The sequence below is a fragment of the Geotrypetes seraphini genome, chromosome 5 (assembly GCF_902459505.1).
Source record: "Geotrypetes seraphini chromosome 5, aGeoSer1.1, whole genome shotgun sequence".
Lineage (NCBI taxonomy): Eukaryota > Metazoa > Chordata > Amphibia > Gymnophiona > Dermophiidae > Geotrypetes > Geotrypetes seraphini.
Window position 1 is genome coordinate 168544336 of NC_047088.1, and position 17714 is coordinate 168562049.

Consider the following 17714-nt stretch of genomic DNA (forward strand, 5'->3'; position numbering starts at 1 on the left):
TATGAATGCCCAGGAATTTTTTTTTTACTGCCTGCTAAACCCTACTTTTGAATACCAGTACAGATCCTTATTCCCGTCTCTCTTTCCTTTGCTTTTTATTAAAGAAAATATCCTGTCAAAGGTTTACCACCTTCTGTTTCTGTCTTCCTATATTTTTTTCTAATAAAACTGAAGATTAAAATTAGAACAGGAGTGTAGGCTGGACTGTGGCATTTAACCATCAGCTTGGTGAACAGAATGAAGGCGTGAACAATGCATTCTTTAAGTAACCATTTCTTTTCATATCCCAGTAGTTCTACAAACCTGTTCTTTAAGAAATGATAAATATTTATATTAAATAATTCCCAAGTATTTTTTAAATTCTATTGACTTGCATCTATCATATACAGTATTGTGTTGTATTTCAAAATCACACAGCAAAAATGATGGTAATCCTCCTTGCACAAAATGGATAATCTGTGGACTGTTTCAAACTCTGGTTGTTCATCTCGTCCATATTCACTGGAAAAGCTCATACTGATCATGATCTTTAGCAATTTCAGCTGAATAAAGTCAAAATGTTCAATAAAATGTTGGCCTTCCAGTTTCAGTTGGCAACGAAATAAAGTTGCTAATTATTTTTATGTAGTTTATGGTTATTGTAACTTGCTTCAGGCTGATTTGGCGAAGCATGTATTTGAGTTTAAGCAAGCAAATAAATGGGTTTGTTTCTTTAGTTAACTTATGTATTGCTGTATCCACACACTGCATGCATGCTTTGCCTATAAATGAGGCTGCTTATAAGGGTGCTCAGAACGGTTTACATGAATTTATTCAGGTACTCAAGCATTTTTCCCTGTCTATCCCGGTGGGCTCACAATCTATCTAATGTACCTGAGGCAATGGGGGGATTAAATGACTTGCCTAGAGTCACAAGGAGCAGCATGAGTGCAAACCCACAACTTCAGGGAGCTGAGGCTGTAGCTTTAACCATTCTAGAAATCAAAATGTAGTGAAAGTGAGCCAACTTTATGCTCGTAGCCAGTTAGCAGACTGGCTTAGCTAAGTTGTGGCTCCGCCCAAACTCCACCTCCCGACTGCCCCCAATGTAGTCACTTGGGAACGATCAGTTAAGTGCCGTTCAATATCAGTGACCTGACATCTTAGCGAGGTTCATTGGGCAGTCACCCCTCTTGCCTGTTTAATCCCCTTTGAATATTGGGCCCAACAATTGTACTTTGGAACTCTGTCCATACTCTGCCCATCCTCCACCCAAGAACATGCTTATGCCTGCATCACGTAAAAGTGCACTGTTTTGACATTGCACCAACTTTTACACATGTAGTCCTTCAGTGATTTTATAAAAGCCATTTTGTTGTTGTAGTTAGGTGCCATCGACTCGTATTCGAGACCTAGCGACTTGATGAATTGCAGATCTAAAAAGAAATTGGTTTTGTGCTAGTCTGAAAAGGTCCTCCAGCATCATCCCCATGGTTGTTTACAATGTGTCCAGCCATCTGATTGCAGGTCGTCCTCTTCGCCTGGTTCCTTTGATCTTACCAAACATGATGTCCTTCTCCAGTGATCTCTCTCTTCTGATGGTGTGACCAAAATAAGACACACATAAAATAAGATTTTATGTATTTAAAAAAATGATAAAATTATTCCAACATGCATGCAGTGGCATAGAGAGGGTGAGAAAAGCCTGAGGCAGTGGTGCCCCACTCCCACCCTCTTCTCCACTCCCTTAACATGCTCCTTCCCCACTCCCCTCCTGCCATGTGCATGCGGTTTCCCTTCCCCTGTACCTCTGTAACATTCCTGGCACGAGCAACAACCCCCAAGTTGCTCTTCCTCTGACATCACTTCCTAGGCGCGGGTCCAGGAAGTGACAAGGAAGAGACGACGCTGGTGCAACAGCAGCTTGGGGATTGTTGCTCCCACCAGAAACTTTACAGAGCTACAGGGGAAGGGAAGCAGTGTGCACATGCGGCAGTGGCAGAGGGGGGCAGGGTAGGAGCGTGGGGGCAGAGAGGAGGATGGATGCAGGAAGGAGCGAGGAGGAAGCGAAGAGGAGGACGGGTGCCTGGACCCAAACCAAGACAGTGCCCCTGCGCCCAACCCTTAGTATGCCACTTCATGGATGACAATTATTTTCATTTAATCTTAGCTGCCAAACAAAAGAATAATAATAACTTTATTTTTATATACCGCCTACCACAAACAGTTCTAAGTGGTTTACAAGGGAAGAGACTGTATTCAGACAGCGACATTACAGAGAACTTTTGAATTTAAATTGGCATGTTAAGTTTAGTCAGGTTTATCTGGAAGTGTTTTGGATGTACACCAGGTTGAGGTACATCAGGTTGAAATGGGGGTCAGAGAAATTTGTCAAAGAGATAAGTTTTTATTGACTTTCTAAACATTTGGTATGAAAGTGCATTTGAGATGAAGTTGGTTAAACATTTACATCATTTGCCTACTTGGAATGATAGTGTTCTATCGAGGTATCTCTTGTAGGTGCTGCCCTTTAGGGATGGAAAAACGAACAAGTAGGTACTGCATGTATTAGTTGTGCCTGGGAATTCGAATTGGTGAGACAGATAGGTTGGGGATGACTATTCTATCTTTCTTAGATTGCTTTTCTTATCAGCTACTCTTAATCTGTCAAATGAGACTCTGCCAAATGAACTGATCACCCCTCATTCCTCAGCATGAACTCCATTTATATCTGTTCTCTATTTTCCATCATTTATCCAGTTTCTAACGTGCATTCGTTAGCACGTAATTAGCTAGCATACCTTAAAGATTTTAGTGTGTATGTGTACAAAATTGATTTAATACATGTTAGCCTATGAATTAACATGTGTTAAGCCAAATTTCACACATTAGACACTTCAAATACACATTCTGCATGGATAAGTGCGATTCAGAAATTCTTATTAGATTTGATTCTTTTTTCTTTTTTTTCCCCGTAGGCTGAATCTATGAACTGAACCTAAGAAACTACCTGAAAATCTAGAAAGTTTCTGAAAATACCAAAAGTGAAACAAAGGGCTCTTTTACTAAGGTGCGCTAGCGTTTTTAGTGCACGCACAAAATTACCACGCAGTATGCTTCTAGAATAATGCCAGCTCAATGCTGGCGTTAAGGTCTAGCGCGCATGGTAATTTAGCACGTGCTATTCTGCGCATTAAGACCCTAACGCACCTTAGAAAAAGAGCCCCCAATTTTTTTGCCTATGCTCTTTTTGTTTTATTATGAGTCTTTCTGTGATTGGGCTATTGCTAAATCTTTATATAAATTCAAGTGTACCGTATCCAATTCATGTTCTCGGTCTAATTCTCTAGTCACCCATCAGATTTAATGCCTCTGCTCTTGTCATCTGCCGGATACAACTATCCTTTTCTTTATTATCTTTTCTTACGATGCTCTGGAAGAGAGAAAATTAATTCCAGTTAGCTCAGTGATGAGGGTAAATCTAATATTTGACATGAAGCTTTTTGTGACTATTTGGATTGAAAAAAGAGGACTGCTTGATACTGTACAGTTGAAGATGGTGCTGTTGATAAACTACCTCCTTACAGACATCAACTACCTGAACAGAATCAGTCACCACAAATCCTATTTACAGTACATCTATTTCTGGCAACTATTTCTGAGATCTCTGTGGGATTTTCAAAATGTCTTTATAGCAAGTGTTCGATCTCCTTGGCCACATTTTCCCTTTCCTAATTTCACCATACAGAAAGGTCTTTGAGAGCTGATGTTCAGACATAAGAACATCATGTCCTGTCCTTTTCGGCTGCGTAGCTGTAAGTGCCTCAGCAGGTCAGCCATTCTCAATGCGTCACCATCTATTTAATCTAATTTAATCTGGGATTTATGAGTTGTGCTATGCCTACAGTGGTTCAAGGCAACTTACAATACTTATAGTACAGTACAAGGAAGCTTAAATAGACGATACAGTACAAGGATGCTCTAGAGATACATTAAGATCTTAGGGATTCTTTGAGTTGCGATTGACATACTGTGCAATTAAGGAGGTAAATTGGAAAAGAACATTTAGGGGAGGAATAAATTCAGCTAGAGAGTTAATATGGTTCGGTGAAGCATGCTATGAGGTACACAGAATCTGTTACAGTCATAACTTAGTGGTTAGCAGAGTACTTGGTTCCATGGTGGTAATAGGATGAAGGGTGGTTCCATGTGTCTATTTAGAACTCGATCTTGCCACTTGATTCCAAAAAGCAGCCACAAGTGTCTCTATTAGTTTACCCACCACTGAAGACAACATTTCTAAGCCCCAAATAGGGTTATCATTTGGCTCCAGAAAAAGGAAAATGGATTGAGACATCCGGGTTTTACTTCCTTTGCTTTCAAAGCAAGTAAAACCCAGATGTCTCAGTCTGTCCTCCTTACCTCCGTTGCTTTTAATGGAAGTAAAACTCGGATGTCTCAATCCATCCTCCTTTTTCTGGAGCCATATGCTAACCGTACATAATCAACCACCTCCATGTTCCTTTTTGTAAACCAGAAACACCAGAAAGGTAATTTTATAAGCTATTCTTACATCTAAAAAGCTGTTTATATGTAGTGCATACTTGTAGGGTAGGTGTGCTCAGGGGAAGAATTTGAGTGCAGCTGAAGTGGGTTCTTAACCTGGTTCTCTCAAGTCTCAGCCTACTGGTCTAACCATTAGGCTATCCCTTTGGTCTGCATGAACTTCTATGTGGCTGAGGAATGATTGAGGGGCAGTAAGAAGGTATTTAATAAAGATTTGAGATCTGTAGTTGAAATTTTATGAAGGATAATTTTGTGTATTACTGAGTGGATTTTTAAATTCTATATTCTAGGGGGGGGGGGGTGGTTTGCCTTGAGACAGCTTGATTGCGAAACATGTGCATGTCGGCAGAATAAACCCCCTGGCTGACTTAGACAGAAAGAAAATGCACTATGAAAAAGGTAAGTTATACATTTTGCTCTTTATAAAATATATGTTACAAAGTGAAAATAGTTTGATATATGAGATCCAGAAGAATTACAATAGAAAATTGGATCGGTGAAGATTTGATGAGTAACTCTTTAGCAGCATGAAATATCGATTTGCTTCTGAGTGCCATCACTGAGATCTGAAAAATTTGATAAATAACATATTTTTGAATATTTACTATTTATATACTGATTTGGTTTTCAAGATATAAACAATGAATATGTATGAGATTTATTTGCATGCACTGCCTCCACTGTAAGTAAACCCTGATCTAAGGGTCAAGATGTTGTCATGAAGGTCATATAAACAAAGAAACATGATGGCAGATAAAGGTCAAATGGCCCATCCAGTCAGCTGGCTGAGTTCCGTGTTTCAACTGATGAAGAGAAACATAGAAACATAGAATATGACGGCAGAAAAGGGCCATCGGCCCAACATGTCTGCTCACTCGAAGAACCTTCCCCCCTAAGCACTTCCTCAAAGTGAACCCACATGTTTATCCCATTTTTTCTTAAAATCGAGCAAATTGCTGGCCTCAACTACCTGAAGTAGAAGATCATTCCAATGATCAACCACCTTTTCGGTGAAGAAATACTTCCTAATGTCACCGTGAAATCTCCCACCCTTGATTTTTAACGGATGCCCTCTTGTTGCCTTAGATCTTGTAAGGAAAAAGATATCTTCTTCCATCTCATTCCAGTAACATATTTGAATGTCTCTTTCATGTCTCCCCTCTCTCTGCGTTCCTTGAGAGAGTATAGCTGCAACTTACCTAGACGGTCTTCATATGGGAGATCCTTGAGTCCTGAGACCATCCTAGTGGCCATTCGCTGAACCGACTCCATTCTCAGCGCATCCTTTTGATAATGTGGCCTCCAAAATTGGACACAATATTCCAGATGAGGTCTCACCATGGACCTGTATAGTGGCATTATAACTTCAGGCTTTCGACTGACAAAACTTCTTCAGATGCAACCCAGCATTTGTCTAGCCTTGGATGAAGCTTTCTCCACCTGATTGGCAGTCTTCATATCTTCAGAAAAAGGCACATGAAAGCGAACACCTACCTGCTTGGGTCTACCTTCACCTCGGTCTTGATCCAGTCATAAATCTGGAGCTTTACTATGCCTCATTATGGTTATTCTGAGTTCCGTGACTCTAGGGTGTTGTTTGGAGATACCATCCCAGCAGCATTGGAAACTTTGCTGCATCCTGAACAACGTAAGATGCCTCCGAGACTGAGTTTCCTGGTCATGCCAATAGGAGTGCCAGCTGTTTCTGATGTACTGCAGTGGCTTTTGGTGTTGGTAGAACCCCTTTGGAAGTAAACACACTGCTACCTCAGGATCCAACCTCCTGAACTAAGAGAGTAGGAGAGGAAACTGGAAAAGTTTTGTCAGAGCCAGTTGTGGTTTCAGGTACTTTGTCATTTGTTGAGAGATTAGCAGGAGATTCAGCTACTGTTCTGTGGAGGAATGGGGTAGAATCTACAACTTGTTTGTAGAATAAATAAATCCAAACCCCAGTAAAAAATAATCTTATTTGCATTCCAACTACAATCAGTAATGGAGGAAAAGACCTCAGAAGCCATAGGAAGCAAACACTGTTCCTTGGTTATAGGAGAGAGAGCTGTATGCAATAATAGCTCCTCTACTAGCTTCTATCATTGGCCTTGAAAAGCCTCCGATGTTATCTTTCAATCAAAATTGTTATATATACTGTGCTAGGACTAGTGAACCAAGTAAAAATATGAAATAGTGCTTATTTGAATAACGTCCCGCTCTATCATTCAGGGTCAGCTTTCTTTAGTCAGCACAACTTAAACAGAACTGTGCTTTTCGCAGCCGATGGTGGCAATCATTTTACAATCAAACGTCCGTTTCATCAAGGCACTTTAGCAATAGTGATATCAAGCTGTTTCCAACAGACAGCGCAATATCACTATTTAAGATTGTCTCCTTTAATGTCATCTATTGACATGATCAAGAATTACTTTGGAGAGGTTCTGCAGATACCTAAAGAATCTTTGACACCTCTTAAATGGGAATTGGTGGGAAGGAAGAATGTGAAAGAAGGATTGAAACAGCTAGATTTGATGGGTTTGAGGGAAAACTATTTGCAGTGATATCTACTGAGGCAACTTTGATTGTAACTTTCACCTTAGAACACAAAACTCAAAAGATAAAACTGCTACAACAATGGTATTAAGACCTGTAGTGAACAGACTTTCTGAATAAAATGTCAACCAGACCTATGTCCATTCCATCTATATTAAGATATGCCAGAAGAAGTGCTGAACTGGCTAAGTAAGATGATTAATTCTACACTAAAGCAAGGATGGCTCTCAGAGGAATTTGGGGAAATTCTACTTACACCTGTCCCAAAAGGAACAGGCTTAGACACATCCCAACCATTAAGCTACAGGTTGGTAGCAAGCATACCACTCATAATGAAGCTGATAGAGTTTGTAGTCACCTCCCAGCTAAAAGAATATGGAATCTACTACTACCCTCCCAACATGGTTTCAGAAAGCAACATAGTACAGAAACATAACATAAGAACATAAGCAATGCCTCTGCTGGGTCAGACCTGGGGTCCATCGTGCCCAGCAGTCCGCGGCCACACGGCGGCCCAACAGGTCCAGGACTTTGATGGTTAGAATAGTATAAATGTTACTGCTACAATTTGATGTCAGCAGCATTTGACACTGTCATCCACACTCTGCTGCTAAATAGACTAGCTGAAATAGGAATTTTAGGAAGAGTTTTACAATAGTTTCAAGGCATCCTGCTGAAAAGACACTACAGAGTGTTAAAAGATGGATCCTCCTCTGACTATTGGACCCCACCATGTGGGGTACCACAAGGATCTCCTATCTCACCACTATTATATAATATATTTATGACTACATTGAATTTGATAGTTCTCAGTCCAGGGGAATGGCTCTTCTTATATGCATCTTGCTACTAATCACTGAACTAAGCAAACATGACTACAGTATTGTCCAAGAATGGGCAGGGAAATTATGGTTTGGATGACACATACATATTAATCCAATCTACTATTACTCTGACAACTGGAACTAGCTTCAACATTGAGAAAACCTCCAAAGTAGTGGGAGTCACTTCAGATAGCTCATTAAGTTTTGCAGATCATGTTAACAACTTAGTCCAAAAATCCTTTCTTGCACTATAAAGCTAAGAAGGGTAAGACCCTACTTCTTCCAACAGCACTACAGAATAGTAGTGAAGTCACAATATTGTCACTACTAGACTACTGCAATGCTCTACTCTAGGCTATCTTCATGAAATTAATGACTGATATAAAACACTGCAGCAAAACTCATACTACAAATCAAGATTCGACCATGTCACCACTTTATAAATATACTTATTGATAGAAAACAGAATATAATTCAAACTTTGATACGTAGCATTTAAAATGCTATACGGTGATGTCCCTAATAGCGGCCCCAGATTTATTGAACTATTAGGTAGATCTGTGGATAAACATAACTCTAACAACCTGACCCTATCATTCCCAACTCTGAAACATATAAAATACAAGATGTCTCAAAGCAAATCATTCAACTACCAAATAGCAAAAGTGTGGAACTCACTTCCCATCAAAATTCACACACCCACAGTATACACACTGTTTTGCAAAAATCTAAAAACATGTTTTTTTAAGAAATCCCTATCAGGGTGCAAAAACAAATCACCTGAAACAAAGACAATGTTAACGGTCAGCTGCTGTTTATTATATATTACCTCGGACTGTATGTATAATTTGATAACTTTGTGCAGCATGTTTAATTCTTTGTAATATACCTAACTTTATACAAAACTCTGTGGCCTGTGACCCACCTAGAACTCTAATTAATGAGGATTTGGTGGGACATAAGATTGCACAGAACAGAATATAAACTCAGAGACATCTGAAAATATGTATTTGTTCTCCCGACTATCAAGTGTTGTCGTTACAAGAGATTTTTTAATAAATTGCTCGGTTTTCAGACAGGTCAAATGAACTTATGGTTAAGTACCATTATCTCTCAGGCTTAGTCATATATGTCTCTTAGTAAACTACTAAAAACTGATTTATTTGACAAATTTGTAAACTGATGTTTTAGAATTATGACTGGTAAATGCATATTGTTTTCAAGGCTTGCATATTTTAGTGGATTTTAATGTACTTTTAGTAAATTGTATTTTATTCATTGATTGTATAATTTTATAAAAATTTTTAAAACAATTTTTTTAATATACCGCCTAGGGCGGTACATTTAAAAATATATATATATATTATACCGTGCTTGCTTCTAAAATGACCTCTACAATGTCAACTTTGACATTTAACTAACTATGATAAGCAACATAGGGCTCTTTTTATCAAGCCACGCTAGCGGTTTAACGCGCATAATAGCACACGTTAAACCACCAGCCACGCTAGCTGCTACCACCTCCTCTTGAGCAGGCGGTAGTTTTTAGACCAGCGTGGGGGTTAGTGCGTGATGAAAAGTCACGCGCGTTAACCCCGCTAGCGCGACATGATAAAAGGAGCCCATAGTAATCAGTTAAGCTTACACATGAAAGATTGCAGAGGGAGTAATATAAAGTACTCATACTTCTTTCAGTTTATATAATTTTTAGAACCTGCTTTGCTGTGAGCTACTGTTCTTCACTGCCCTCAACATTCTGCCACTCTCTGCAAATGCACAGTTTGCATAGTGCTCAGCACTGGCCCTGTATAGAGAAGGGAAAATCTGGGTTCCCTTACATTGTGTGCAGTTCTGGTTGCCATATCTCAAAAAGATATACAGTAGTTGAATTAGAAAAGGTACAGAAAAGGGCAACAAAAATGATAAAAGGGATGGGATAAGGAAAAGCTAAAGCAGCTAGAGCTCATCAGCTTGGAGAAGAGACGGCTCAGGTGTGATATGACAGAGGTCTATAAAATACTGAGTGGAGTGGAAAGATATGAATCGCATGTTCACTCTTTCCAAAAATACTAGGACTAAGGGACATGCGATGAAGAAACTGGAGAAAATATTTTTTCACACAACATGTAATTCATTGCCAGATAATATGGTGATAGTTAGATTAGCAGGGTTTTAAAGAGGTTTGGATAATTTCCTAAAGGAGAAGTCCACAGGCCATTATTGAGATGGCTTGGGGAAATCTACTGCTTATTCCTAGGATAAGCAGCATAAAATCTGTTATCTAGCTACGGTAGATCTTCCATCTTAGTTAGCTTGCTGGTTTGTATAAAAATTATCCTCCATAGAATTAGTTGTTTTCTTCTTAAAATATTTTCTAGAACCAAAAGATCAAGTTTCAAGTTTATTAAAAAAAATTTTATACCGCTTAATCAAATTTCTAGGTGGTGTACAATGCAAAAAATTCCATAAAAACAAATTAAAATTAGAAGTACTAAACAAGACCAGAGTAGGTTAATAAAACACATAACAAAACATATGAACTTACATCACACAAATGAGAAAAAAAAGGCTAGAACTACAATCTTTAAGGAAAAGAGCACAGTAAAAGGGGAAAAAACTTAGGTAAATCCAGAAGACTAACAAACAGAAAACATAGCATGCATAATCTCTAAGGAGATATGATGGTGAATGCTTACTACAAGCACCAGTCTCTCTTGGGGGTCATGTAATAAAAACAGTACAATTACCTAGCTCAGGGAGCTCAGGGAGTGAGCTAAAATGAACAGCTCTGTAGTACTAGAAGCCTGGGAGACATATAGAATGAGCAGCATTATAGTCACCTGGCTCTGATAGAGGTATGAGGATCAATTAGTTATCTGCCTGTAACAGGGACATGTAATGAGAAGCATTGTTGTTACATGGCTCCGAGAAAGGTAGATAATAACCAAGTGTTCCTCTTACCTGGTTTTAAGCAGTGTAAATGATGCTGGCTAATACAGAATATTATAGCTACAGAATGTGGGAGAGGAGAAAGATAAGCAAGGTTGTATTTGACTTCCATTACTGAAGCGATAGAAATATAGCTGCTTTCACTTTCCAGAAAAGCGCTTTGACCAAGTCAGAGTAGCGCCAATTTGCTAATATAATTGCATTCATCAGATTCTAAGCAGAATACATCTTAGTAAATATTTTTTATTTCTATTCTAAAACTGTTCTTTGGCATCCATTCGTACAATGTTTGTGAACAATCTGTGAAACTTGGCAGGCCAGAATGGGAAAGTTTATTTTCTTAGCCAAAGCATTGTAAGTTATGAATTACAAGCACACAAACTTGCTGGCACTCATCACCATATCTGTTTTACATATAAAGCTAGTCCCATGCAGGGAGGGGGGAGAGGGGGAAAGAAGGGGCATACTTTATAAAGCTTTTTCCATGTGCAAAATCTGTTTTACACATGGAAAAGAAAACCTATAACATTCCATAGGGGTACACATGTGTTAAATGTACTGTAGACAAGCAGGAAGTAGGTAATTCCATAACTGGGTATCTCTATTCAGGTGCCCTGAGGATGCGTGGTAAGTGCCTGTTTTATAACATCTGGGTGTCCAGATTTTTTTTTCTTCCTGTAGTGTTCATGTTCATCATTTCACGGTTTACAGATTCTTAATCAATCAGAACATTACCACTGGGTTTTACTAAATGGCGCTAGAGGTTTTTAGCACAGGTCGGCAAGGTAAATGCTCTGAAGCTCATAGTAATTCTATAAGCATTAGAACATTTACCTCTCCGGTTCGCGCTAAAAACCTCTAGCGCTGTTTAGTAAAAGGAGCCCTACATTTGAAAGGAAATAACGGAGACTCCTGATGCAGGCCAAATGGCTAAAACACGATCTTATCGAGACCTGTTTCCAAGATTATATTGAAGACATAGCACCACGAGACTTTCTCCACTATGCTTGTTTGTCCAAATTCCATTACATAATATTAGCATAACTCCTTTTTGGATTGTTGTACATTTCTGTGCTTGAAGTTACACCACTTATAGAACTGGCATAATTGCAGCCATGTTCTTTAAGTTAACCGAATGTCACAGAGTTCACAGAGTAATAAACCCAAGATCATGAGTTTATATTAGAGGTTCGCAAGGGTATCAGACCGCCCTACAAGCTGATACAGCTTGAAGGGAAAACCATTCCTCATATACCCGCGATTCCTCCTCCTCCGTATTAATATTTTTTCAATGATTTCTTTATTTTATTTTTTATGTTATTATCTTTTTATGTTATTATCTTTTTCACATTTTTCTACAACATATTGTAACTGCTGGAGCTGTTTAGTAAATACTTAGCTTTCAGCCTTATTACCAGTCCCCTGAACGCCAACGCGTTTCGAGTTCTTTATCAAGGCGAGTTGTCTTTTGATAAGCTGTACTACGATATGCAGAGTATATTTATGCCAATAGCTTCCCCCATGTCGCCTTGATAAAGAACTCGAAACGCGTTGGCGTTCAGGGGACTGGTAATAAGGCTGAAAGCTAAGTATTTACTAAACAGCTCCAGCAGTTACAATATGTTGTAGAAAAATGTGAAAAAGATAATAACATAAAAAGTAAAATAAAGAAATCATTGAAAAAATATTAATACGGAGGAGGAGGAATCGCGGGTATATGAGGAATGGTTTTCCCTTCAAGCTGTATCAACTTGTAGGGCGGTCTGATACCCTTGCGAACCTCTAATATAAACTCATGATCTTGGGTTTATTACTCTGTGAACTCTGTGACATTCTGTTGTAAGATCTTAACGAGCAAATAGGAGGAATTTGTGTAGATGGCTTTAAGTTAACCCCCAGGGTCTATATATTGCACCCAAATTTCTCCACCCAACTTTGTACATGCATCAGAAATGTATGCACAAATAAATTAGCTAATAAGCTCAGAAACAGCCAATTATTGATGTTAATTGACAGTCTTAAAAGTTTGCATGCACATCCTCCTGCATGCTAAGCTATAGAGAGCATGGTGCCTAAAGTCAATTGCATGCATCTGAAAAAGGGGTCATGGCCAGGGGACGTTCCAAAATGTTGTGCGCAGATTTATAGAATTCACCCGATGCATGCCTGAGTTGGGTGCTGCCATTTATACCTGCTTTTAGCAGGTACAAGTACAGCATCCAAAAGTTAGACACAAGAGCCATGCTGAATGCTATTTGATAAGGGTGTTCTCACTTTATAGAATAGTGGTTAGCCAGGGCACTTGAGGTGGTCCACACCTTTGGCAACATCTCCGGTCTGCGAGTCAACTGTGCCAAATCAGAGTTGTTGCCCCTGGATGCTACTCACAAGGAGGCCTGGCATTCAGCTTTCTCTATACCGCCTGTCGGAGGGCCGCTATGGTATCTCAGAGTGTATTTGAGTCCCGTTTTGTCCCTCATGTATCAATATAACGTCTGTCGCCCTCTTGAGAAAATCACGGCTCTTTGTGACCGATGGAGGGAGCTACCGTTAGGTCTGTGGGGCAGAGTAGCTTTAACTAAAATGGTTCTCTTGCCGAAGCTCCTTTATCCGTTACAGACTCTCCCTGTACGGCTCTTGGCTTGGAATGTGAAGGTTTTTTACTCCATTATTTCTACTTTCATTTGGGGCCACAAGAGGGCTCGCATTAGTTATACTAAGTTGATGTTGGATAGATCGTGGGGTGGACTGAACCTCCCAGATATCAGACTTTATAACTTAGCGACTTTGTTTCGCTTTATCCATGAGGGCTGGACGGGATATTTCAAGTATGCCCCTGGGGGGTGGCTCACTTCCTGGTGTGCACCGCACTCTTTTTTGGCTTTATTACATATGCAGCCATCGGCGGTCCTGGGGGGATCCCCAAAAATGCATCTTCTCCGCCTTCTTCGGCTAGCGTGGAGGTGGTGGAGGCGACAGCAGCAGAAAACTGCTGTGTCGGTGATGTTGCCCTTGTGTGGTAACCTTGCCTTCATTCCGGGGATGGCTTCATTCCCGAATTCAGATCTGGGAGCAGCAGGGGTGTAGGACATTGAGAGACGTTTGGGATGGGGGCGGCGAGGGTGTATTTCCCACATATGCCCAGCTTCAGCAGCGGTGGGATCTGCCGTCGAACCTTTTTTGGGTGTACCTTCAGGTTTGCCACTACTATACTATGCTACAACATAGATGGGGGGATGCTTGGCTCTGTGGTCCTCTGGATGCACAATTCTTTATGGTCCCTCCTGCCCAAAATAAACTCTCTACGTGGTGTCATATGCTACGGGCAACTTTGTCTCTGGGTCCCATTGATGTAGTGGCCTCTGTGTGGCGGGGGGAGATGTGTTTCCTGGGGGATCAGAGAGAGTTCCTTGATTTGTTTGGTCATATTAGATCCATGGGAGGCTCCTCTGATCTCCAGGAGATGCAGTTCAAGATATTACACAGGGCGTATATCTCTAGGAAGCAAGGGGCTCATATGGGCCTCTGGGAGGGGGATATTTGCACCAAGTGTCACTGCTCCTCTGGGACTTTGGTCCATCACTTTCTGGACTGCCCATCCACCGAACTGTGGTTGCATGTTCTCCCCTTTATGGAGCAGATCTTGCCCCATCCTATTCCCCATGACTATGGCATGCTTTTATTGGGAGATCAGCGTGTGTTGTAGGATGCCAATGTCTCAGGTCCTCAGCAGAAATTTCTTTATTTAGCTGTTCTCTTGGTGAAAAATCTCCTCTTGCAATATTGGGTGTCCGACCAAACGACCTCCTTTATTCATTGGCTTCATCGGTAGCTCAGGTTGCCCGCTTTGAAATCCACAGAATTCCCAAAGGGAGGAGGATTGACCATCGCTGCTAAGTGGGGCTTTGGAAAGCAGCTTTGTTATTAGGTCCCGGGGACTCGATGGCACAGCTGGACAATCCCTCTTGATTACACTTTTTCTATTTTTTCTATTTTTCTGGTTTCCCTTTCTCTTTCTTTCTTTCTTCCCGTTTCGGGGGCATCGGGGGCAGTTCCAGCCTGAGGAGTGAGTGCCTGAGCGTGTATGATGGTGTGTCTGTGGAGTGTCTGTTGAGTTTTGTATGGTGTGTTAGTAATATGTGCATGTGCAGTGCGACTGGAGGGTTTGCTTTTGCTCTGTATGGAGATATTCCGTTTCTTTATTTCTTTTCAGTATACTGCCAGTTTGATCTACTACTCAGTTTTGTAACTATTCTGGGCCTTGTATCCTTGTAATGTTGGATTTCTGTACACTCTGTGTTGCACTCGCTAATAAAAATTATTTAAAAAAAGAATAGTGGTTAGCACTCAAGTGTTTTGGCTGTGAAATATCATCTCCATTTATTGAATTTCCTCCTAAGCGTGTACATGGGAGACATACATATGTCCCACCCATAGTAACATATAGTAACATAGTAGATGACGGCAGATAAAGACCTGAATGGTCTATCCAGTCTGCCCAACCTGATTCAATTTAAATTTTTAAATTTTTTCTTCTTAGCTATTTCTGGGCAAGAATCCAAAGCTTTACCCTGTACTGTGCTTGGGTTCCAACTGCCGAAATCTCTGTTAAGACTTACTCCAGCCCATCTATACCCTCCCAGCCATTGAAGCCCTCCCCAGCCCATCCTCCACCAAACGGCCATATACAGACAGACTGTGCAAGTCTGCCCAGTATTGGCCTTAGTTCAATATTTAATATTATTTTCTTATTCTATATCCTCCTTGTTCATCCCACGCTTCTTTGAACTCAGTCACAGTTTTACTCTCCACCACCTCTCTCGGGAGCGCATTCCAGGCATCCACTACCCTCTCCATAAAGTAGAATTTCTTAACATTGCCCCTGAATCTACCACCCCTCAACCTCAAATTATGTCCTCTAGTTTTACCATTTTCCTTTCTCTGGAAAAGATTTTGTTCTACGTTAATACCCTTCAAGTATTTGAACGTCTGAATCATATCTCCCCTGTCTCTCCTTTTCTCTAGGGTATACATATTCAGGGCTTCCAGTCTCTCCTCATACGTCTTCTGGCGCAAGCCTCCTATCATTTTCGTCGCCCTCCTCTAGACCGCCTCAAGTCTTCTTACGTCCTTCACCAGATACGGCCCATTTAAAAAAAAGATAAACCTCCCAAAAATGACATAAAAGGGAAGATGGATGTTTTTGTCATCAAACCCTTCCAGTTTGTTATTTTTGAAACCTATTTGCTAGATGGATTTCTATGCTGCTCATCTACAGTTCATATAAATTTGAGTCAAGGGAAAATGAGAAGCAGAACAGGCTAAAAAAGATTTAGGAAATGGAGCAGGAAGAGTACTATTGAATTCCATGCTCCCAAATATAAAACATGAAATTATGCCTGTGCAAAAGGAGAAAAAAATAGTGAAGATGGAGTAAGGAGGGAGGGAAATAAAAGGAGGAGAAAGGAGGAAAAATAAATTAGGGGAAAGTGGAAAAAAATTGAAGGAAAAAAGTGTGGTGTAGATAATGGACTGAGAGACTGGCTGGAGAAAAGTGCTTTAGATGACCTGAATTTTGTGTGTGTGTGTGTAGGAAGGAGGGGTGAGAGAGAGAGAAAGAGAAAGAGGGAGAAAGAGACAGAGAATATGATGCTGACAAGCTGTGTGGGGAGGGAGGAAAGTGACAGGTCTCTAGCTTTTGATTTGTCTACATTACCTGCCTTCTCTTGACATTTAAATGCAGGTTGGTCAACCAGATGTATTTTGCTGGGTGAGGGGAAATTTGTTGTGAGTTTTGAGTTCAGCACCCCCAATCATTTTCAAAAGTTGGCCCTAAGAATCATGCTATAAGCACCACATGAATTATGAAGCTTCTGAGGGCCAGAGGAAAAGCACATGGAAGGCCAAGTTCTGCTGTAGAAGAATATAATTATATTGTGGTAATTAAAACAATTAATTTATTTTACCTTTGACTAATGTGTACAAGATTCTTGCAACATATTTCATATATGATATATTTTCAAATAACATTGAAAATGTTAACATTTAAATATTTTTAAAAATTACCCTCTTCCCCCTTTTATGAAATCACGTTAGAGTTGGGTTTTTTTTTAGCACCGGCCGTGGCTGTAAAATTTCCAATGTTCATAGAAATCCTATGAACGTTGGAACTTTTACCACCGCACCTGGTGATAAAAAACCCTAGCACAGCTTCATAACAGGCGGAGTGGAGGGGGGGAGTTAAATGTTCTAAGAAATTTATAGCAGAAAATTCCACCATCCAAGTAGAAACAAAAATGTCTTACCTTCCAGAGTTTTTTTTGGCAATGCTCACATGTGGAATGAGGTGCCAAAGGTTTGTCTTGATCCCCAACAGGCATGCTGAAATATGCCTTGTAGGCGTCGCATATTGTAGCAGATGCTTCTATGGAGTGCTTTTTCCCTCTTGTCTTGATAAATTGGCCTCATACATAGCAAAATGCATCTGCCAGATGTTTGCAGCCTCTGGATGCCATTTTAAAACAATGCAGGTATGTTACCACTTAGGCAGTTGGAACTGAACTGAGCTGGTGGGCTTAAGATCTCTATAGTTATACTGTACTAATATTTATATTGATAGAAAGTTTTGAAGTTACTCTAAGGGGCCCTTTACTAAGGCCTTTAGCCAAAATTAGCACAAAAAAGATAAATGTCAAAATATCAATATCCTGATCACAAAAGCAAAGAGGGGCATAATTAAAACTTTCAAACGTCCAAAAACCTGCCTAAATCGGCACTTGGAAATTCTAATAGGAGGAACGTCCATGTGCTGATAATCAAAAACAACTTTCTGGACGGGCAGCAGCACTTCTA